The sequence below is a fragment of the Podarcis melisellensis genome, assembly GCF_964234715.1.
Source record: "Podarcis melisellensis genome assembly, chromosome: 10".
Lineage (NCBI taxonomy): Eukaryota > Metazoa > Chordata > Lepidosauria > Squamata > Lacertidae > Podarcis > Podarcis melisellensis.
In genome coordinates, this window is record NC_138542.1 from 67,932,248 (window position 1) to 67,954,661 (window position 22,414).

General features: G+C 47.8%; 1 protein-coding gene across 11 annotated transcripts in view; it reads right to left on the minus strand.

Annotated features, from left to right (window-relative positions):
- LOC309378777 (endonuclease domain-containing 1 protein-like) overlaps positions 1 to 22,414 on the minus strand; it is a 402,039-nt gene that overhangs the window by 124,762 nt on the left and 254,863 nt on the right. For 7 of the 11 annotated variants that reach the window (XM_081927431.1, XM_081927427.1, XM_081927425.1 and 4 more), the window contains exon 1: positions 16,855 to 18,562. The exons of 2 other annotated variants lie outside the window; for them this stretch is intronic. The gene's annotated coding sequence lies outside the window, so the exon portion shown is untranslated. Of the gene's footprint in view, positions 1 to 14,952; positions 15,324 to 16,854; positions 18,563 to 22,414 lie in introns of those variants that run through there. 2 more of the 11 variants (XR_014172159.1, XM_081927434.1) reach the window with 2 other exon arrangements.

Consider the following 22,414-nt stretch of genomic DNA (forward strand, 5'->3'; position numbering starts at 1 on the left):
GTTCCTCTGTTCCCAATCTTTTCAGACCTCTCCCATTGTTTGAAACCACATTTCCCCCCCCCCCCCCGTGTCTTTCCCTTCTCACTCCCACACCATGGCCACTGCTGTGATACAGCCTCTCTTTGCCTACCCCATCCTGACCTCATTCATATCCAGGGTACTCCAAGGGCATTCCAGATCCTCCAATGGCAGCTGCCCCTCTGACTTTATGCAAATCCAGGTTTGTGATGTGGAACTACAAATCCTCCAATGGGACTGCGTGATGACAGACTGGTGCAACACTTGTATAGAGAGAAAACCAATGGAAAGATTCCGACTTGAAAGCACAAAAGAGACACTTTGGTTCCTAGGTCAATACACGAACACTACAGCTCTTTGGTCAGAGCATAAATGCCCGGACTTTGCAAAAAGACCTTTGTTTTCCTGTTTGGTGATTAATTTTGTTGCCATTAGACTAATAAACTTGGCAGCCAAACCAAGTTGGTCTTTAACAAGCTTAAAGTCAAATGTTATTAAATCTTCTCTTGAATCTTACTATAAATGGACGTGTTCCAGCAATCTTCTGGCCTGCAAGCTGTAAAGTCTTTCTCTTTTCTTTTTCTTTTTCTTTTTCTTTTTACAAGACTCATCCCATCATCCAAGGCTACCCATGGTTGCTGTAGATTAACAGACTGCCGGTTCTCTTTCCATTTAGCTGTCATAAAGTGGTGCATTTAATCTGGATGTGCTTCAAAAAATATGAAACTGTCCTCTACAAATTATCGGTTTCCCAGGGGACGTTATTAAGCTGCTATCCTTTTTAATGCTATTGACTCATAAGGCTCTAGAAAAAGCAGTATTTAATGTATAGTGATGTCACTATATAAAATGGCGGTGGATTGGGTTTTGACCCTAATTGCCAGATTCTATTTGCTTCATTAAATACGTTTTTCTTTCATATTTCAGAGGGGTTTACTTCATAGAATTGTAGAGTTGGAAGGGACCCTGCAGTGCAGGAATCTCAACTAGATCATACATGATAGAGAGAGTCCCGTTTCAGAGATGTCACCATAAAAGCCCTGCCCCAAGCTGTTGGGAAATACTACCTTAAGAGTTGAAGTTTCCAAGCCATGCAAGTCTTTAAAACATGATGGCTGGGACCGAGAGGAACTGGAATCCAACATCTGGAGGGCTACAGATTACCTATCCCAGCTTTTTTTAAAAGGTTTAAACCAGCAGCCTGAATTGGAACTGGAAGCAAACTGGCCACCAATGTAACTGTCCCAGAACAGCTGAAACGGTCTACACTTTACAACAGAGATAGTGAACCTGGGTGTTGCTGTTGAGCGCTCAACGTCTACCAGCCCCTGGTCAGCATGGCCAATGGTCAGCAATGATGGGAAGTGGTGATCCAGTTGTGGTCTAAAGGACCACAGGTTTTCCATCCCTGCTTCAGAAGGTCTGAAGCAGCAGCTGAAGCTTTGGAGTCAACTTCAAGGAGAGCGCCACACCTGGCACACTGCAGGACCCATGCTTGATGGTACAGAAGCATGAATGAGCAAAACATGGTCCCATCTGTCAGAGGAGAAGGAATGACTCTTTATTAGCCAAAGGTGATTTTTTTAAGAGGTATTCACAACAACTCTCAACGGCTTCTCAAGAATATGTTTTAATTTGCTGGAAGCTGGCCAGGGTGGCTGGGGCAACCAGGTGACATAGATAGATAAATAGATGATGTTGTTGTTTAGTCGTTTAGTCGTGTCCGACTCTTCGTGACCCCATGGACCAGAAAACGCCAGGCACTCCTGTCTTCCACTGCCTCCCGCAGTTTGGTCAAACTCATGTTGGTAGCTTCGAGAACACTGTCCAACCATCTCGTCCTCTGTCGCCCCCTTCTCCTTGTGCCTTCCATCTTTCCCAACATCGGGGTCTTCTCCAGGGAGTCTTCTCTTCTCATGAGGTGGCCAAAGTACTGGAGCCTCAGCTTCACAATCTGTCCTTCCAGTGAGCACTCAGGGTTGATTTCCTTCAGTATGGAGAGGTTTGATCTTCTTGCAGTCCATGGGACTCTCAAGAGTCTCCTCCAGCACCATAATTCAAAAGCATCAATTATTTGGCGATCAGCCTTCTTTATGGTCCAGCTCTCACTTCCATACATCACTACTGGGAAAACCATAGCTTTAACTATACGAACCTTTGTTGGCAAGGTGATGTCTCTGCTTCTCAAGATGCTGTCTAGGCCTGTCATTGCCCTTCTCCCAAGAAAATAGATGATAGATAGATAGATGATTGATAGATAGATAGATAAATAGATAGATAATTATTATTGGATGCAAGTATACCCCCAGGATTGTTATGGATAAACATGAATCGCCAAGGAGAACAGAAGCTCCTCTACTTTCAGTATAAGCACGCAGAAGAGAAAATTTTGGCAGGTTTCCTACACACATGGGGAGGAGAGGAGGACCACACGAAATGTCCTTCTAATCTACGCAAGCGTTAAAGGTTCAGGGGCCCTGTCCATCTTTGTATCTCTTTGCCCTTGTTGGTTTTGGCACACGTTCTGTTATTTGCCCAGCCAAAGAGATGCTTCCTTTCTTCCTTCCCCGCCATTCTAATTTCTAATCAAGATTCGCACTTCTTCCGTTGGAGTGGAGACAGGGTTGTTTCGGAAAGACTTGTGCTTCAGAGCCAAGTGCAGTGAAGCTGTCGCTCTGTTGACTTTTCATCGTTGTTTGCTTTTAATACCGATGCACAATCTGCTTTAATAAATTGTGCTTCGGCTGCGCGTTCATATGTTGTTAATTTCTTGGTGGGTTCTAGAAAGCCACGCTAGGGGGCCCCTGAGAATTGCATAGCTATGAAGTTTACAAGTGAATCCTAAGCCAGCCCCATCTGCCAAACCTTCCAGGGGACACAGCGTGCCTCAACCCAAGAGAGGGTCATCTAATCTGCCCCGCAGCGATGGGAATTCCTCCTATTGCTCAACTACAGTTGTTACTGGAAATTTGCTCTTTAAGTAACTAAGTTTTTAATGAATGTCCTTACTGGTACGAGAGACAATGGGCTTTTTATATGCTCAGTTCGAAGAGACTCTTAAAAAAATAATGAAACAGTGAGGGTCAAACCAAACATAAATGCAGACGGCGTCCTTTGTGTTTATTGTTGTTGTTTTCAGATAGCAGCTGTGAGGGGTCCTGATCTGGATTGGGACCTGCTGTGATAGAGGTGAAGGGGATTTAACTCTTTCGCCCACATGGTGGTCTCCATGAAAATCTCCCAGCACCCCCAAGCCTGCCATTTGCATGAAGACATGCTTCCTTCCTGGACTGGCCTCCTAGTGGGCATTCAGTGTTGCTGGTCCCGTGCTCTGAACACGCTTCCTGCAGAGATGCAGCAGACACCCTCGCTTTTTATTTTCAACTCTTCCAAGAGCGTTTTTTCTGTAGACGGATCTATGCAACTACTTTAATATTGCCTGCCACCAATCTTAATAATTTTGGACCTTTTTGTGGTGGTTTTGTTGTATACGCTGCTGTATAGGTAAAGGTAAAGGGACCCCTGACCATTAGGTCCAGTCGTGACTGACTCTGGGGTTGCAGCGCTCATCTCACTTTATTGGCTTGAGGGAGCCGGTGTACAGCTTCCGGGTCATGTGGCCAGCATGACTAAGCCGCTTCTGGCGAACCAGAGCAGCACACGGAAACACCGTTTACCTTCCCGCCGGAGTGGTACCTATTTATCTACTTGCACTTTGACGGGCTTTCGAACTGCTAGGTAGGCAGGAGCTGGGAATGAGCAACAGGAGCTCACCCCATCGCGGGAATTCGAGCCGTCGACCTTCTGATCGGCAAGTCCCTGTATACGATGTATAGGAAGGAGGCAATGAGACCATGGCATGGAGGTGTGGAAGAGTTAATCCCATACGCATTCCACAGCTGCTATTTAAAAACCCAAGGGTAAATACAAAGGAAAATGAATTTAGCGAACACATAGTTCTGCCCTGATCAGAAAGAGCTATCTGAAAGATCAAGGGAAGAAAATACGAGCTACAAGAACAGGAGAAAAGCTATCTAAACAATGGAGACCATGGCGTCCTTGGGTTGCGGTGCCACCCACAGGATGGCATAACGTAGCTGCATAACACCATGCAAGCACATCCATCCCCGATGACTGACGCATTCCTTCCCACGCCATCACTGGCAGGAACACACATCACAGTTGCCGTGGGGATCATGCTCGTCGCATGACTTCCCCCCGTCACGCAAGTCCCCAGGCCACACCACTGGGTGGGGCGACTGGGGAGGCTCACCACACAACAGGAAAAGCCATGCAGAAAGTAACTTGCAGTGATTAGAGGCTACTGGGTGTCGTGCGCTGGTCGGACGCAGAGGAATGGTGGGAGAAACCAGTTGGGGACCTCCAAGGGAAGAAGGCTCAGAGCCCGGGGACTGGTGGTGGAACAACAATGAGCGGTCAGGGGGAGAAGAGGGAGAAGACTGGAGGAAGGAGGTGTCAGAAGCTGAAGAGGCAACAGGGCTTAGTGAGCAGGAAGAGGCTGTGGCAGAGAGCAGCCCAGAATCAGAGGCAGGAGAGGAGGCTGGAGAGGAGAGGCCGGGATGAGTCAGGCTGGTGAAGAATCCAGGGTGGCCCCCCTCCTGAGACGGGCAGCTCTCCCCCCCCCCCCGTCTCCCCAAATCGAAAGAGGTATGAAGAGGGTAGAGGAAAGTCAGACAAGATGAAGGTACCTCACATTGCTTGGGACAGAACTGGGTGAGGAGGAGCTGTAGGAAGGCGGGGGTCATCGGAATTGCAGCAACTGAATAGCAATTTGCGATTTTAACTTTTGCCGCTTGCAAGATCAAAGGCTTAAACTGGCCCGGAGTTACAATTTGACCAGCCGCAGAGATTTTCAGCCTGTAACCCAATTTTAAAGGTGCGGCTTATATTTGGGGCAATACTGTAATTCAAGGAGAAGGCTACTAGCCATAATGGCTATGTTCTGCCTGCACGGTGGGCAGCAGCAATGCTTTCCAATACTAGTTGCTGGAAACCACAGGAAGGGAGAGTGCTCAAATCCTGCTTGCTTGGCCACAGGCCTGATCCTGCAGCCTTCTTCTTACACCCTTGCATTCTTAATGGAGCAGCCTCCACTGTTTGAGAGAACTGGGCTTTCCTTCTCTGGGATTCTTGAGTTCTGATGTGCAATAAACCAAGGTCCCCGTCTATGGCCATTAACATCAGGAAATACACATCAGAAGTCGGTGCTTTCCATCTACCAAGGGAATACACACACCCTTCCTTCCCCCGCACCCCGTATATACCGCACAGGAAGAAACGCAGAACAGTTCGTTCCTAGTAGGTAAATTCCCCTCCCAGTGATCTCAAAGGCTCTGTTCTCTCTCAGTTCTCCCATTTGGGGCCTCTGCCCTTCTTCCCTTCCCTCTGTGAATTTTGCAGAGACAAGGCACTACGTAGAGTAATTTCAGCTTTTCTTTTCCGCGCAGGGTGAGGCTCTGCATTTTCCAACAGCTGTATAAGAGGCAGAAATCCACCGTGGACTTCTCCCCCCACAAGGACAGAATTAAAAAGCTGCATCTGTTAAGTTTCTGACTGGCGTGCAGCTATTCAATGTGTGCCCGAAACAGAGAGCAACCCTGAAATATATGAGCAGGAGCAGCACAATTCCCTGGATTTGGATTAGGGTTTTTTACATTTCGCTTGTCTTTTTACAGGGGCTCTGGTGTCTCTGAGCGGCAAGCGAAACTTCACCTGCTGGATTTCTGCCTGCTACACACTTGTCAAAGGCAGAATAGCTACGCCAGGGTGAGGGGGAATTGGGTAAACCTGATTTTGGGTGCCGAAAAGGAGAATGAAAGAAAAATGAAATAAAATATGGTGTTGGTAATAAACATAAAACCATGCAAGTTAGTAAAGGATAACAACATTAGCCCGAAAAAGAGGAGACTGGGAGGAGATATGATAGCCATCTCCAAATATCTTGAGGGCTGTCACATGGAGGATGGAGCCAGCTTGTTTTCTCCTGCTCTGGAGGGTGGGACTCAAAACAATGACTTCAAGTTACAAGAAAGGAGATTCCGACTAAACATCAGGAAAAACTTTCTGACAGTTAAGAGCTGTTCAAGAGTCTCCATGGGGGCGTTGTGGGCTCTCCTTCCTTGGAAGTTTTTAAGCAGAGGTTGGATGGCCATCTGTCAAGGATGCTTTAGCTGAGATTCCTGCATCACAGGGGTTGGACTAGATGACCTAGGGGTCCCTTCCAACTCTATATGACATGGAGCCTCTAGCAGGCAAAAACTCCTTTTGACACTCCCCATGTCAATCAGCTGATTGGCGCTGATGGAGCAACTTCAAAGGGGGGTGTTGTAACCCCCAATCAGCTGGTTGGTGGTTTTGTAGGGTGATTGACAGGTGTCTGCTTCCGCTCACGGGTGGATCCAGTTCTCTATCCCTGTTATGGAAAGTTATTCTGGATTATTGCCCCACATCTGAGAAATCCCCTCCTCCTAGAGACTCACCCAAGTCTGAACTTGATAATCTTTCAGAGTCTAGGCTGGCTTTCTGGCACCTAGGATAAAGATGGCATGGTATATAGGATTACTTCTCCGTCCCCCCCCCCACCAAATGGCCCCTAGATCTTGATGTACAAATCAAAAATTTAGTTCATTATCATATTTTGTACTGTTACAGGCATTTTATTTAATCTCAGTGGCCGTTCTTGGCATGGCATGGGTTAAAATATCAGCAAGAGTTATTCAAGTTCTAAAAAGCCAAATTACGGTGTATTGTAGGATTAATGATGCATTAGCCATTTCCTTTTCAGATGCCTTTTGAATTCTTCTGACTTTTGTTTTTTTAAAAAGTAAGGAGTTTGAATTTGAAACTTCTGAAAACCTGGCAAGTCTTGAGCTCTTGTTGTGAAGCCACAGGCATCTCTTGCATAAGGAGAATAATAGATATTTTTTTACATACTTCCACAAAGCAAAGGCATAATCGCTATCCGTCATGGGCCTTTTAAATTTACCCTCCGTATTCATGATCGTAACTGCTCCATAAAACAGTACAGTACAAACTGTGCTTCGGGACACCATAACAACAGGATGCCATTCCCCTTATTTGGAAAGGTGGACAGAATTTCGGGTTCAAAAAAGAAATAATTTTCCTACTTTAGGGGGGGGGGAAACATCAATTCAATAAAATTAATGAAAGCAGCAGCAAGGCAGATATCAAAAAAGGGTACTATTTTTTACTAGCAGAAATGTGTTTTAGGAAAGGAAGAATATAGCCTCGCAATAATTTTATCCAATAGGCAGACCACAAATAGCTGGAAAAGTTAGTGTGCTAGCAAGCCTGCCAGCTGCTTCAAAAGAGAAAATGGCTAAGGCTGCAATCCTATACCCATTAGCCTGGCTAAGAGAAAGTCCTATTGAACTTAATGGGACTTTCTTCCAAGTAGACCACCTAGGATTGCAAAGCAACGTCAAGAATTTCTCTAGCTGTAGCAACCGCTGAGGTTATCATATCCTCATTTCCAGACACTTGTTGCAACACCTTTTCTGGTGCCAAGGTGGTGAAATTCCCTTCCTGGGGGAGTCTGTTATGTCCCTGTCCTTTTGCCCTTTGAAAATGTTCTTATTCAAGAAAGACTTTTCTCGCACTAGGCAAAATGTTCCTGCATTGCAGGGGTTGGACTAGATGATTCTTGCGGTCCCCAACTGTACAGTTCTATTATTTCATTATTCTAGTTGCTTTCTTTCAAAAATAAATGAAACTCACAAGCAACTTACAAAAAAAGGGAACGTTAAAAAACAAATATAAAAAAAGAATAACACAACCTAAAATACGTAAGTAAGGCACATAGATGTACACAGACATAGCAGATACAACTCCACCATACCCTGCTAAAATTAAGTTCCAAAGACCTGGGCGAACAGGTATGTTTTTGCCCAGCACCTAAAAGCAGCTACTGAAAGGTGTGCCTTACCGGCAACAGCGTTCCATAAACAGGGAGCCACCATTGAAAAAGCCCATTCTCATGTCGCCACCCTCTGCACCTCCCTTGGAAAGGGGCACAGGAAGAATGATTTCAAATGCAGAACAAATGTAAACAAACATATTTCTCAACATGACTTTTTGCTTCCAGAAATTCATTCTGATTGCGCAGATAAAATATAACGGACAGGATTCTACAGGGTGTGTTCCTAGTGCGTGAAAACAGGCAAGGCCCATGCAAAAACATGCACCTCCAGATGGTGTCAGGCCCAGGCATTTTCACTTGGTCCCAATAGCTGATAACCAAAATGCGCCTGGGAAATTTCGAACATTGGGTGGGACAAGCCATGGTCATTTTGCCTCCTGCTGAATCTGGAGATTTAGAGGCAGCTAACATCCAGTGTCCAGATTATAGAGATATTCAAAATATTGAGGCACTTATGCATGCTTTTAAACAAATAAATATCCTCACACGACAGTGGCCAAACGCAGAACAGATGCCTAAGAGACTCCTGCAGCTTTAACAACGATGCAAAAGACAGAGTTTGGAACCTCTCTCGCCATAGTTCAGAGCAACTTTCTTGCATTCAGAAGGTTCCAGATTCAATTGCTGGCAGCTCCTGAAACCTTGGAGAGCCACTGTGACTCAGTGCAGAAAATACAGATCTAGACAGAGAAGCTCCCTCCGTTCCAAAATTTCCTCCTCTGTGCAGAAACCCCACTATCCTCCTTTTCGCAGCTGCCCGCCTACCTACCTGCCGCATTGTTTCGCTCTGCTCAAATGTGACCAAACAGGTGTTTTTCTCATGAGTCACCAGCCTGCAGTCGGCTATTTTGGTGCCGCGCAAAAAAAAACAAAGGGGGGGGGGACGTATAATGGAAACCTTCAGGGCCGAATCAGCGGCTGCAGAGCTACCTGGTGGTGGCTGTTTTAATAATCTTGGCAAGATCTACTGAGGTTCCTGCAAGGAATCTGGCTGGCCAGCAATACCCACTCAAATACGAGACGGAGGCTGCAAGCTAGTGGGATTCATGCTGGCAACAGCATCAAAGGTGCAACTGCTATAAAGCCAGCTTGAGAATGAATCCAGTCCTGGGGTTGCTGACCAAAAGGCAGGCCTGCTTTTGCGTATTTAGCAGCAAAACAATAAAGCAATGCTTCAGCCCAGCATGGAGAAAAAACACACTAGCATTCCCTAAACGAAGTCTGCAAAATCTTAAATGCAAAGGATCACGAGCTGATCAAAACGTGGCAATCCTAGTGAAACACCAGGTCTGGGCCTTTGGCTGCACAGATCCCCTTGCAGCCTCACCTTGCTTGCGTACTTTTGTTTTGCTTGAAATCTGAGAATGCCTCCTGCTTGCCTGAATGGAAGACAGAGAAGGGTGTGGGATGGGATTCAGAAAGGACACTTCTGTTATGCAGTAACTCGATAGCCAGGCCTTTGGCTGATTAAACCATCTATGGCCTTTTTAATTGAGTTTGTGGGGAGCGAGGCAGTTATCGGTTGTTGTTGAGATTATGATATGCATTTGGGGGTTTGCATTTCGGTGCTGTAAAACCGCCCTGTGATCTTCTCTGGACAAGGGGTAGATTTAACTCAGAGTAGTAAGAATTCTGTGCAAGTATCAATGTTGCCTCAGCTGCTCCCACCCACTTGTGGCTCTGGCCCTGGCCTATCATTGGCATGTGGCCCCCAGGAGGTAGCCCACGGCCCTTGGGCTGTATCAGGGTGTGAGCGGATGTTGCTGGACTCCAATTCCCATCAGCCCCAAACACCATGGCCGATGGGAACTATAGTCCTAATAACAGTACATGTAAGGGCAGTTTCCACGATCCCTGCTCTATTCACAAAGGCAGCAAGTTGTTCTTGCCATAACAAATGCTGCACACAACAATACTATTATTATTATTATTATTATTAATATTACGAGTTGCTAGAATTCAGGGATCAATGGGCTACCCTGTCACAGCTAGCGCTGCAACATTTCTTTCCGCAGCCATTGTCTTGAAATAACACAACATTTCCTCAAGATGAGGGTGGGGTGGTCCAATCGGTAGCTAAGGGAACTTTTCCGCCATATTGCATTAAACAGCTGGCAGGCGGGTACTGGCCAGGTGCAGCTTCCCCTGAGGCGGAGACAAAAGCCACAGCAGCCATTTCCGCCTGTTGCAGTGACTGAACATGCAGTTTAAAGGGTTTTGTTGTTGTGGGAGAATAAAACTGGGGTTAAATTATTCTGACAACAGGAGCCCACTGATGGTAACTAAACGTTTATTCATAATCATGAGGATTATTTCTATTCTTCAGAGTTTTGTCCATCCGTAAGAATGGCAGGCAGTGTCATTATTGTTGGCAGTGTCCTCTCTCTCCACACACACACAGATATATCTATAAATGTATATCTACATATATATTATATATATGAATATAGCTATATATGTAGATATACAGACTTGTCTCTCTCTCTCCACACACACACACATATATATAAATGTATATCTACATATACATTATATATAGGTATATATATATGTGTGTGTGTGTAGATATACATAGAGATGTACGTATGTAAATCTATATACGTGTGTGTATGTATAAATATAAAAAGAACTACGTGCGCGCGCGTGCGTTTAGTATAAAATCCAATAAAATTCAAGGACCAGGATGTCTGAGGTAAAACGCCATAAACGCTTTTTAGCTCCCCTCCTTCCCTCCCGCCTTCCTCTCGGCCAATCAGAAGCCTCGTCGCCACAAGGCTCGGGGTGGGGGGGGAGCTAGCACGAGGGAAGGGAGCGAACGAGCGAGAAGGGGCGGGGACAAGGGCGGCGCGAGGCCCTGCCGCGTGACAAAATGAGCCGGCGGCACGAGGCCGGACCATAACAAACACTGGAGAAGCAGGCAGGGAGGGGAGGGAGCGGAGGAGAGGAGAGCGAGAGACGTACTTGAGGAGGAGAAGCCAATCAGCACACGCGCGGGGGAGAGCGCCAGGGAGGGGGGGGAGAAGGGGGAAGCTAAGGGCGTGGCTCCAAGGCAGCGGCGCTAGGCTCTGATTGGCTGGCGACAGTGCGGAGGGAGGAGCGCAGGGTTTCGATTAGGCGGCCGCGAGTGTGTGGGCGGGCTCGCCGGCGGCAGTGCCGCAGTCAGTGCGAGGTGGCGCCGGCCGGGTTTGGGAGGCTGAAGGCGGAAGCCGCTGCTTGGCAGCGGGAGCTGCGTTCGTGTTCGTGTTGGCTGGGAGCGCAGCGGGGTGGGCGGGGCTTGGCACGTCACAGCGAGGAGGGAGGGAGGGAGGAAAAGCCCGGCTGTCAAAACAAACTCCTGAGGCGACCCATACACATTCACACGGAGGAAGAGACACGGTTCTCTCCTCAGACACGCGAAAGCCGCTCGTTCCCAAGACGCGCCTGAAAACAAGTCCCGACACTTTCCCCACACAAAAGTCTCCCCTCACAAAATGATAACAACAATAACAACATTCCTCATGTTACGCGTCAGGCAGCCAAACCCGCGTTCTCGGGGCGCAGGACAGGCAGGCGCAGAAAGGGAGCCAATCCGAGGAGGCTGATACGCGCAGTTCCAGAGCAGTTTGCCTCACTTCAGGTGCACGTGTGAACCTCCCAACGCGTGAAAGGAGGTGTCAAGGGCCCCCTAACGGCAACAGATAGATATTGCTCTGTGCGTGCGTGAAGCGGACTAACAAGGCTGCCCCCTTGGAATTTTTTAAATATTTATATATATATATATATAAAGTGCGAGGTATCCCACAAAAGACGTGAAGGGAAGCCTAAATTGCGAAGGACTTTCCAGCCCAACACAGAGCCAAGAAACATTGTCCTTGTTCTGAATGATGGAAGCAAACACCTTCCAAGCATCCATACCTTCCCGTTATTCCACAAAACAAATGCCCCAAACTCAACACAATGCCTGCGAATACATCAGGGACTGCCCCCCCTTACAAAAATGCCCTTTTGACTTTAATGCCACCCTCATGCAAGAGAAACGAAACAAAACCAGGGCTTCCTTCCATCTAGAAAGCAGCTCCGCAAAATGAAACCTCTTCACAGCATCTGTTCTCTCTTTCTCTCCCACAAAACAGGACAACACAGCAGAGCAAACCTCTTCACAACCCCAGGACTTGGTTTCTGAAAAGCATGCCATGAAAGGCAGGGTGCTTTTGGGCACAGCTTCCCCCCTAAGAAGGATTCCATAAACCAATCTGGGTATCATCCCTGTGAACATGTGCAAAATGATGTTTTTGTCGAGAGGAATACTCCCCGCGTCTTTCTGAAGCATATCTGCCCATGCTGTCGGATCAGCTGCCTCCCTCTCAACCTTATTTATGGCGGCCCACATATCTTGCGCTGATCAAGAAGCATCCCGGAACAAGAGGATGATGCCATCAGCTAGTTTTTATGCAGCAGATACGAGATCCCCACGCACCACAGCCTTGCAAAAATGGCGTCGGCCACCTCCGTGAACCTCTTATCGAGGCACAGATCTTCACATGGCAGCACCATGTGCATCCGTTCCGGTTCGAAGCAAACAACACTTTTGCAATCTCTGCAGGACCCCACGCTAGAACAAGGCTCGCCCCGGCACCACAGGTCTTCACATATATGAATGTGCTATAAGAGTCTGTGCATGTTTGCCCTGTGCTCATGAACACATGCACACAGGTTGCAAAAACCTCTCCGGCCCACCCCCTTCCATTTCTGGTAACCATTTGCTGTTTCTGTTGCTTCCCCGGCGACATCCAGGCCCCACAATTTCTGCATTGTTCTGTGTGCCTCGTAACCCCATCATTACCTTGCCATTAAAAACCCTGGACTCCCAAACACAAACCATTCCCCAGTGCAGCTCTCGAATCTTAACACAGAGCCCGCAACGCACAACAGCCCATGTTTCGTACGGAAGATCGTACGCATCAATTAATCCGGCACAGCCACACCCTCCTTCGATACAAAATAATGCAGATTACTTCCCCCCTTTTTCTTACGAAAACTGCTTTTCAGCCAGTCCAGTAAAGCATGGTGGTTCAGAGACGTTAAAAAGCATATATGTTTATGATAATATAGCCTGTGTTTGTACCCTCAGAACCTGTCCCAACAAAATTAGCGACCTTCCTCTATGGAGAGACTGCTGTGGTTTCTAGAAGAGAGTCCTTTCCCCCCAGAATGAGACACACACACACAACAAACCAGCCCTTTGCCCTCATTTAGCAGCGTTTCACACCATCGCCAGCCACAAATCAGCAGCTTGGAATCTGAATGCATTGGTTCCCAGCCTGCAGTGAGCTGGTTCTTCGCAAGCTCTCTCCCATGCACAGGACTGAACATCTTGTACTTTGCCACAAACCATCCTAGCCGTGGGTCGGTAGTGCTAAGCAAAAAACACACACACAGGCCAATTTGCCGTGGAACATGTACAGCAGTGTGAGGAAGCTTCCCAACAACAACAACAACAACAACAACAACAACACACACACACACACACACACAATCAGACCAAAGGCCCTTTTACATTTAGCCTAAGCCAGTCGGAAAAGAAATGGCCCCAAATTTCCCCCAGGCTCGTTTGTGGGGGGAGGTTTCATACTCTCAATTAAGCTGTGTTACCTAGAAGAATCAACTCCTTGTGTGTGTGTGTGTGTGTGTGTGTGTGTGTGTGTACATATATGGTCTTTAATCTGAAGATACCAACACTGTTATTGCCATAGCAAATAAAGACCCCTTAACTCATCTGTGAAGCTCAAGAAACCACGGTAGTTGTAAGCTGATTTAACGTGGGTGATACATACTCGTGTGGGACTCCTGCTCCTTTATCCTGAGATTACCCCAAGGCAACCCTGTGAACATCCAATGCCCCGCTCCATGCGCACAGGGAAATGGCATATTTCCTACTTTTTGCCTTCTCAAATGCTTCACACGCACACACATCGGTCAGACAGCACAACCACAGCCTTAAAGCCTGCCTTCTCTTCTAACCGGCCAATCTGCAAAACCCTATCTTCATCCCAGCTTTAAAGGGTGTTTTTTTGCGGGGAGGGGGGGAAAGGGAAGGTTGTGGTGGGACCCAGTACTGTACTACAAATATCTTAGAAAGGGTTTTATTAAATAAAAGAAGACGTCTCACCACGGGGGGAAGAGAGGAATCTAGGTTATATTCCTTTTACCGAAGAAAAATGCCGGAAAAGCCTAATCACTTCCTCATAATTCAACTTCTCCAGTTTCGTTGCCACAGTTTTAAATGACATGTTGTTACCCAAACTGAGCTGAGCTTCTAGGAGGCAAGTGTGTGTGTGTGTGTGTGTGTGTGTGTGTGTGTGAAAGACAGAGAGAGAGAGAGAGAGAGAGAGAGAGAGAGAGAGAGAGAGAGAGAGAGAGAGAGAGAGAGAATGAGAAAATAGACCTATGTATGCCTTTAAGACTGTTTATTTAAATGTTCCAGCTTCAGGCTTCCTCACTAACCCTCTCTCTCTCTCTCTCTCTCTCTCTCTCTCTCTCTCTGCATGCCACTGGAGGCAAGCTGTTCCCTGCCACCAGAGAACATTCACAGAGGGGAAACTTGCATCAATTAATTAGTGAAATGTTTGCACAGGCAGCTCTCTCTGGATGCAAAACGTACAGCGAAGTTGCTAAGTATTACCCTGGAAGGCAAGGAGGCCTGGGGAGGCGGCGGAGGAACAACCACAGACACCAGGCAGGCATGCAACACTCTTTTAACATCTAGCCTGTTATTCAACACAACAAGCACTTCCCGAAACATCTCCACCCACAGTTAACCAATCCATCGCCTGCACCTCCCTCCAAGCGGTTTGGGCAGAGGGGAAGTTTTCTCTTAAGTCATGTCAACACAGCCTCAAGCATCCCACTGGGCAAAAAGCATCCGTCTGCTTCCCACCCCCAGCCCCCCCGCAGGAAGCACATCACAAAAACCACCACCGTTGGTCGCACACTACCTGTGTGCCGGCCCCTTCACTACTACCATTCGCTCTCCTCTTTCCACCAACACCAACACCGCTGAGCCACATACGCAGCCAGCTGTCAACACCGTCTAACCTCACGCACGCCCAGCTGTCGCTTCCACAACCCCCCACAAACCTCCACCCTGTTATTACAGCATTTTGCATGTCATGAGCGATATGCCTGAAACTGCAGAAACCTTAAGGGGACCAGAGGCCAAAGAGAGAGCAAGGCTCCTGTGCCTTTTCTTGCAGGTGCCTGGGAAAGGGAGGGTCTTTCAGCAAAGGTCTACAGAGCAGCACCCACCGAACGCCCCTGAGGTTCTCTCCTTTGCCCAGAAGTTTGGCAAAAACAACCACACAACCCACCAGCCCAGCGTTCCTCCACTGGCTCCTACGTTCATCAACCATCTCTTTGTAGATGTAAGCTCCACTTCTACAAAACTCCCCACTGCACCGCTCCTCTTGCTCTCAGCAAGGCTGCGGTATTGTAAGAGCAAAATGAGAAGCCGACCTTAAGCCTTGGATTTCCTGGGCAAGGGTGGGGAAGAGGGTCATTGAGTATTTCCTTTTCTGCCCTTTCTCTCTCTGTCTGCACATACACACAGAGCTTTTTTTAGGTAAGGAAGAGCCCAAGGAAAACAGGTGAGGAGGTAGTGATAGGGATTCTGCCAGGGCCATAGCTATGGGGCTGGGGGGGGGGTGTCTAGCTGGATTTTTGCCCCAGGTGAAGCTTCCAGAGGGGCGCCATTGAGGCTCCCAGCCTGTGTGTGTACGCAGATGTACATGGGGGGTGTGCCCCCCAAACTGGAGTCTTTGACCTGGGTGAAATAAAGCCGATTTTCGCCCCTGGATTGTGCCATGAAGCAAGGAGGGAGCATTTCCTCCTCCTCTACCAGAAACTCACCCGTAGACCTCAGGGACAACCCCCTCGCTTCTTACCGCCTCCGCACCGAACTGCAGCGCAAGCACAGTGACACTGGCCTACCTTGCAAGGTTGTTGTCAGGAGCGCAAGCAAGATAACGGAGGGCAAGACAACTACTCCATGCCCCTGTACAAAAACACTGCTCTGGCTTATTAAAACACCTGGGTGTTTTAATATGGGGAGGTTAGAGAGGTTGCGATACCCCTTTCCTTGGAGGAAAGATGTTTTGCGGCTAACCGGGAAAGGAGCATGGCGTTTGCCAAATGGTAAACAAAAAACAAGCCCAACATTGGCGGTGTCTTGGGTTATTAAACTTGGGGAGAGGGTGCCTGGCGTTGCAAAGGCACCTGCTCTTTCACTCCTGGTGGAGAGTTCCGGGCATCAGCTAGGAGCCCCTGCCCACCTAAGAAGTGAAGGAATCTAGGGAAGGATGGGGTTGCAGGAGATCTGGGGACTGTTCTCATCTCTTGAACCGGGAGGTGTTTCCGCCTGGGAGGAGGAGGAGGAGGTGGGATCTAAGGATGGAAACAACCTCCCTCCCGCCCCTCCTCCTCCTCTGTTTACCTCAAGTTTGAATTTTATCTGCGCAACATTAGCTGGAATGCGGACATCGCGGGGGGGGGGGGCGAGGCGCACGAACGCCACGCCGCCCGCAGGAGGGGCGCCCGCCGAGCCCGGTGCGCCCGGAGCCCCGAGCGGAGGCAGCGCCGCCGCCACCATGGAGCGATCGCCTCTTTAACAAAACAAAAAAAGGAAAGAATTTCTTTAAAGAAGAGCCCGGCCATCGCTCTGCCTTCCTAGCAGAGCCCGGGGGGGGAACCGGGCAGTGCCAAGAAGAGGTGGCGAAACGAAAACGCAGCGTCTCGGAAACCGACCCAACGCCGAGCGCCATCCTTCCTTGCCCGGGGATGCGCATCTTTGCCATTTCCTCAATCCTTGCCCCCCAACAAATCCTCCTTATAAATAAACTCACCTTCGCGATCCAGGCGCCGGTCTCTCTTCTTCCCAAACAAGATGAAAAAAGGAAGGAAGGGGGGAAGAGAAGGAAATAATCCCCCCCCCAAGGAAAAATTTCCAAACCCACGCGGACCCCTTTTTCCCCAGCATTGCAGGGGGCTGGAATAGATGATCCTCGGGATCCCTTCCAATCCTATGATGGCCAGGCGCGCGCTCTCCGGCCCGGAGCAGGTGCAATTCCCACGCAGGCTGGCGCGCAAAGTTCCTCTCGCTCCGGGCTGGGGGCGGCCGGCTCTGCTGCTGCCCTAACCCGTAGCGACGCCGCACCGGGTTCCCAGGGCTGCTGCTGCTGCTGCTGCTGCCGGCGCGCCCGAGAACTTTCTCCGCCTCCCCGTGCGCGCCGGCGGCGCCCCGCGCGCCTCTCTCTCTCTCTCGCCGCCGCCCGGCGCTCGGGCACTGCTTCCCTCGCTACAATGTTGTTTCATTATATCGTGGCCATCATGTGACGCCGAGAGGCCTCGCTATGGAAACTTCGGGGACTCCCACGTGACTCTGCAGCAGCGGCGGCGGCAGCAGCGAGCCAAAAAAAAAAAAGAAAAGGGAAAAAGCCAAAACACCAACCCAGATGCCCCAAACCACAGCATCATCTCGCCTAACCCCCGCCGACGCAACGCGCCGGGCTGTTTGCAACAGACCACCAGCATCACCAAGTTTTGTCTGGAGGGAAACAAGGAAGAACAACAACAACAACAGGGGGGGAAACCACACCGAGATCAGAAACAGGAGAAGCACCAAGAGGAATCCAAGGCAGATGCCTTTCCCAAAAAGCAAGAGGTGTACAGTAATGAGCAAGCACATTTGCAAAAAGGGGGGGCTCCCCTGGAGAGTGGGGTGCTAGGGGGTCTCTTCAAGCAGCAGGAATAGCTTCCCCAAAAGTTAACAAGTAAAAAGGAATTGATGGGGGAGAATGCATTATTATCCTGTGGAGTAATGCAATAATGATGATGATAATAATAATAACTGATGGGAAATAGGAGTAAATGGGTTGGTTGTTTCCCCCCCCCCAAAAAAAAAAAACCTGTCTGCGTTTTGCTTGCTAGGTATCGGCATCACTCGCTTTGCCACAGGGATAGCACAGGGTCTCCGCACAGCCCCTCTGAGCAACTCGGGGAAAAGGTCCTTCTGGCATAAAGAAAACGCAGCTTTGCTCTTCCGCAGCTGTCTCGGGCCTTTGCAGTGCTGACAGAAGCAGAAACGAGGAAGGAGGAAAACTTGTTTGTGTCGAAATAAAGGGGGAGAGAAGTTACAGCCTGAAGCAGACGGGACCTGGAAGATGTGCTCCGCAAAACATCGCTTCTGTTGAACGCATCTCGCAGTCGATAGTTTTGTTTTAATGCAGGCTCATAAAGTCAAGAAATGTGTGCCCTCTCTTCTCGGGGCCATCCAGTGCGTGGTTTATAGACCTGAACCAAAACTTGATCCTGGTTTATTCCCATGGTTTAGGAGCATAATCCGGAGGCATTGTGTTGGCTGTCTCCGGTTTAGGGACTTCAGATATATGCTCTCAGCATCAACTGATGACTTGTTTGTCTTTGCAAGCCCATAATTAAAACCATGGATTGAACATTGATATCCCCTGTGTGATTGGGTTAAAAGGCCCATCTAGTCCAGCATCCCCTTACAGAGCCAACCAGATGTCTACAGGAAGCCCACATCAAGCATAAATTACTGTATTTTTCGCTCTATAACACGCACCCGACCATAACACGCACGTAGTTTTTAGAGGAGGAAAATCCGTAGGCATGCCACCCATAGGCATTCCCTCCATAACACGCACAGACATTTCCCCTTACTTTCTAGGAGGAAAAAAGTGAGTGTTATGGTGCAAAAAAAATACGGTATTTTCATCCTTGTCTGCTCACACATTAATGTTCACTGGTTGATGCGTCAGCAAGTGATGAGGCCGATCATTTCGGTTTCAAGCCATATAGACATGGAGAAACTGCCTTTCAGTCCCAACACAGCCATGGGTTTGTTTCATGGATTTGAACCTGTCTCCCAGTCTCAGCCTTGTTTTGATGTAAAACGGGAATCATGATCTACTTCAGCGTGGTAGCATGGGGACTAATTATATGAGACGTCAATTAGATGCTGCCTGTAAGATCATTTAGAACACCTAGGGAAATTCTCAACATAAAAAAAACGAAGATCATGGCCACTGGTCCCATCACCTCCTGGCAAATAGAAGAGGAAGAAATGGAGGCAGTGAGAGATTTTACTTTCTTGGGCTCCATGATCACTGCAGATGGTGACAGCAGCCACGAAATTAAAAGATGCCTGCTTCTTGGGAGAAGGGCAATGACAGGCCTAGACAGCATCTTGAGAAGTAGAGACATCACCTTGCCAACAAAGGTTCGTATAGTTAAAGCTATGGTTTTCCCAGTAGTGATGTACGGAAGTGAGAGCTGGACCTTAAAGAAGGCTCATCGCCGAAGAATTGATGTTTTTGAACTATGGTGCTGGAGGAGACTCTTGAGAGTCCCATGGACTGCAAGAAGATCAAACCTCTCCATTCTGAAGGAAATCAGCCCTGAATGCTCACTGGAAGGACAGATCGTGAAGCTGAGGCTCCAGTACTTTGGCCACCTCATGAGAAGAGAAGACTCCCTGGAAAAGACCCTGATGTTGGGAAAGATGGAGGGCACAAGGAGAAGGGGGCGACAGAGGACGAGATGGTTGGATAGTGTTTTCGAGGTTACCAGCATGACTTTGACCAAACTGCGGGAGGCAGTGGAGGACAGAGGTGCCTGGCGTTCTCTGGTCCATGGGGTCACGAAGAGTCGGACACGACTAAACAACAACAACAGGAAAATTCTGCTTGTGGCACCGCACCCCACAGAATATCATAGGGTAGTGACCCCAAAACATTCGTTTTCTGCTGTTGCCTCTGTACTGTGGATTGCCCTTCCCTTTGCCATAAATGAAGCTGCAACTATTACTTGCTTCAGGTGTCTAGTAAAGACTTCTTCTTTTGCCTAGGCTTTCCCTGACGCTTAAGATCAAAATGATGTATTTTATGTGTTTGAACCTTCTGGTTTTGTTTTGTTCACTTTTATCAGTTTTTGTACCATTGCTTTATTATTTTAGATTGTTGTTTTAATGGGCATTGGTTTTATATTGCACATAGTATATACTATATACAGTAAGAGGTTTGGAAATGCTTTTAAATCACCAAACATCTTCTTGTCATAAGCTTGAGGAAATACCTGTTTTTTTCAATATAAACAAATAATCAGAACTTCATTATCCAGGTCCCTAGAAAATGTGGGCCCATTAATATTTCTGTTAAACTATGTAAAATATGTTATCCCAGTGAAATATTTTGAAGCAGACCTATATTATTTAACTCCCATGCCTTTGAGAAATATTAGCAATCACATTTGGAAATGTAACAAAACAAAAAAAAGGGTTTTGTAAGAGTATGGACAACAGTGAAGTGCCACATTATTGAGACTTGGGGAAACTATATTAAAATTACAAACTGTTAAGGATTACAATACTGCATTGTATTATGCAAAAATATTTATTTGATGATAAGTGTTTACTATGGTCCCATATGATGTAATCCTAAATTCCAGAGATGCTGTTTGTTTATTGGATTCTAGGAGTTGTCTCATACTGTAAGACTGTTTCTGTTGATCACAGCAAGAACAACCTGTTTCAGTACTAGGTTAATACCTCTCTTGTTTATCCAAATTTCTCCATCTCCACAATGTGTTTTAAGTTTCCACAGTGAGGTTATTTAGCTAATTAGACTTTTGCACTGATCAGCAAGCTGGAAGGTTCAGTGACGCATCTCGCTTTATTGGCCGGCGTACAGCTTCCGGTCATGTGGCCAGCATGACTAAGCTGCATCTGGAGAACCAGAGCAGCGCACGGAAACGCCGTTTACCTTCCCGCCAGAGTGGTACCTATTTATCTACTTGCACTTTGCACGCTTTCGAACTGCTAGGTTGGCAGGAGCAGGGACCGAGCAACGGAAGCTCACCCCGTCGCGGGGATTCGAACTGCCGACTTTCTGATCAGCAAGTCCTAGGCTCTGTAGTTTAACCCACAGCGCCACCCATTCCACTTAACATATTGACCCCTTCCACTTAACGTATTGTTATTTCTGAACCCTATTTTTTCCAAGCACCCAGCACATTCTCTCGCACCCACTAAGACATTCCCATTCCCAAATTCTGTGCAGGGGAACTCTTTCAGTGAGATGCAAGAGGAGTCCAAAAATGTGACTTGAAAAACTAAGCTGGCTTGTCATATTTCACCCGCAGCAGTACGATCGCTGGAAAAGCTAGGCCTGGTGCAACACTGATACCCTCCCTAGCCTCTTGCCAGTATATGGGGAGTGTCACTTGGATTTCCAGTGCAACTGAAAGGCATGAGAAAATCTCAGAAGCATCTCACCTGCCCAGAAAGCACTGCCTCGTCCCTGAGCCTTGACTGATTAGTAAGGAGAAGACTACTTTCCCCTAGTCGCAAGGATGAAGAGAGAGGGTTGAGGAAAATCTGCGCGCATCTTTCTGAGCGTAGGCATGCCTCAAATTTTCCTCCATTTTTTTTAAAAATGCCCCAAGTATCAAAAGCTTGGGAAACACAGCGTTTGGAAATCTTGCTTGCCGAAATCTCTGTGCTGCGGAAAGCGGATGGGGCGAGGGTCGGCTGATCTGTGTGGGAGATCAGTCGCGCTGTTGCTGTTCCTACAGTGGTGCTGAAGTTGACTCTGCTCTGCTGAAATAATGTGTCGAAAGGGGAGAGGTGGTCCATGTTCCTAAACTGCTTGCTGGAGTCAGAATCTCCCCTTCTCTCCCTCCAGATCTTCAGCTGCCGGGCCATATGCAAGGAGGCTGCCATTGTGCAGGCCTCAAAAGCTGCAAGGAAGCTCATTGCAGAGATCTCAGATTCCGCTCTCAACCCTACCAAGCCAACGTTTTGCTTGCATTGACTTGACCCCATATCTGCTGAGCAAACAAAGAGGCCAAGTGGAACTAGGTCGGGCGACTTTGTGTTGATTCAGCCCATAACCCTAATTGCACCGAGTCACATAACAACACATAAACACATACACACAAATAAACCTCATGAAGAGAACCATGCTGAACCCTATCAGCAAGATTCCTCATTCTGCGCCCCTGTGACAGCAAATAACGTCGTTATTTTTCCATTTAAAATGTGTATACATTATGGCAGATGTATTGGCAGTTGGCACTGAGGAAGACTGAGTATGTTATTAGTGGGAGAAATGAGACTATCACATTACATGACTTTTTCATATTTTTGGCAGGCACGGCTGTAGAAAAACTACATCGTGTGACAGTCAGATCCCTGCCGCTAATAAGATATTCGGTCTTCTTCAATACGGGTCAGTGCTGGACTTTGGACAGTTAAGAGGGAAGAACCATTTTTGTCCAATCTCCTTACAGCAAAAGAGTGACCCCAAGTTTGCAGTCCTTTACCCATTCACCTGGGAGCAAGCCTCACTGAGTTCAATTGCGCTTGTTTCAGAGTAGGCATATATA